This window comes from Ranitomeya imitator, chromosome 2, assembly GCF_032444005.1.
Source record: "Ranitomeya imitator isolate aRanImi1 chromosome 2, aRanImi1.pri, whole genome shotgun sequence".
Taxonomy (NCBI): domain Eukaryota; kingdom Metazoa; phylum Chordata; class Amphibia; order Anura; family Dendrobatidae; genus Ranitomeya; species Ranitomeya imitator.
In genome coordinates, this window is record NC_091283.1 from 588,921,909 (window position 1) to 588,923,634 (window position 1,726).

The window sequence follows — 1,726 nt, forward strand, 5'->3', positions numbered from 1 at the left end:
CTTGAAGCTGCCGTCTATAGACATTGTGGTTTTGGCATGCTGTGTGCTCCATAATTTCCTGAGACGTCATGATACGAACTCCTATTCTCCTCCTTCGTTTATTGATGCAGTGGACGCAAGAACCGGAGATATTGTGCCCGGGGAATGGCGTACACAACCTGAAAATTTTACAGCTCTTCAAGCTCTTGGATCTGGCAGACAGGCAGACGATGCAAGGGACTGTCGCGAAAAATACTGTCAGTACTTTAATGGTTCTGGAGCTGTACCGTGGCAGGATCGCGCCGTATAACATAAAAATTAGTTTTTTTGCTTTGCTGTCATATAAACCTCTCTAAATAACTTTAAATGTGATGCCTATACAATGGTGCTGTTAACCCTTATAGCTTGGTAAACATTAAAGAAAGAATGCGAAGATTTTTGGGTTTTTTTGTAACACTTTCTTGGTTTTAAATTATTTTACAACAAAATATAACATAACCCCCCCACCAAAAAAAATATTATCTCCTGCCCAAGAGGTGCCGCAGCGTCACGCCCTGCTGCTCCACTTGACTCTGGAGGAGCGCTGCTGTCTGCTGCAGGAGCGCTGCTGTCCGCTCCAGTCGCAATTGTCACGCCAGGAGCTCTCTTACGGTGGCCGTTTCTGTGGATAGAAGAGGTTGGAGAACCAACGTTGATTCCTCTGAAAATACATCTCGACCTCTGGGGCAGGACCTAATTTTCTGTGTTGTAAATTTCTATTTGGTCTGGCACCACAGGGCGATGTAAATTTTATTAAATTTTACAGTTTTGGTTGTCTATGGTGACATCCAGCAGAAAACCACTCGCATTATCTTGATACTTACGGAGAAGGGACGCCGGTTCCTCATTGCCAGAACCACAGCTGCTAATGTCCCATCCCAGCGATCTGGCCACTGCTGCAGCACCTAAAAGCAAATAATAACAGATCTGGTTAACTATGGAACACGCCGTTGGGAAGCGCTCGCAGTTTTGGTCACTTACGTATGTTAGCTTCTGGGGAGAATGCCGCGGACCCGGGGGAGGAAGAGGAGTGTCGAAAGGGAGGTGTTGAGGGTGGTGTAGGGGTGCGAGGCCGTCTGCTCTCTGGTGGTGGCGTGGTAGGCCGCTGGGTCATTACTGCGTCTGTAATGTATTCAAATATTTCCGCTACCCTCTTATGTCCCGTATGCAGTTGAAAAACTGTAATCTATGATTGTTAACTTACGTGACGTCACGGACTGTGGGCTCCCGCTGGTGGTGGATGCTGTGGTGCTGCTGGCAATGGCAGGTACCTGTTGCCGCCGCTGTCTCTCTACACAGAAAGTTTACAAACGCAATCTTTAAAAACACATGTAGAGTGCTGCAGATCAAAGCTAACAATATACTGAAACATAAAATTTATATCACTCTTCACAGGGGTGCGAGGGTGCATGGTCGCAACAGATGGTGGAGGTGTGGTAGGCCGCTGGGTCATTACTGCGTCTGTAATGTCTTCAAATATTTCAGGTACCCTGTTATGTCCCGTGTGATGTTAAAAAAAATGCAATAAATGATTGTGAACTTACGTGATGTCCCGGACTGTGGGCTCCCACTGGTGCCTGAAGATGGGGTACTGGTGGCAATGGTGTGTCTGACTTGCCGCCGCTGTCTCTCTACACCTAAAGTAAAGAATCACAATGTTTACACACAAATGTTGAGTGCTGCAGATCAAAGCTTACAATATACTCAA

At 46.5% G+C, this 1,726-nt stretch overlaps 1 long non-coding RNA gene across 1 annotated transcript; it reads right to left on the bottom strand.

Annotated features, from left to right (window-relative positions):
* Positions 1–611: 611 nt before the first annotated feature.
* LOC138667611 (uncharacterized) lies at positions 612–1,726 on the bottom strand. Its single transcript, XR_011318855.1, has 5 exons — positions 1,563–1,726; positions 1,223–1,309; positions 1,000–1,140; positions 843–923; positions 612–640 (listed from the first exon to the last, which is right to left on the bottom strand). It is a non-coding gene; the product is annotated as an uncharacterized lncRNA (long non-coding RNA).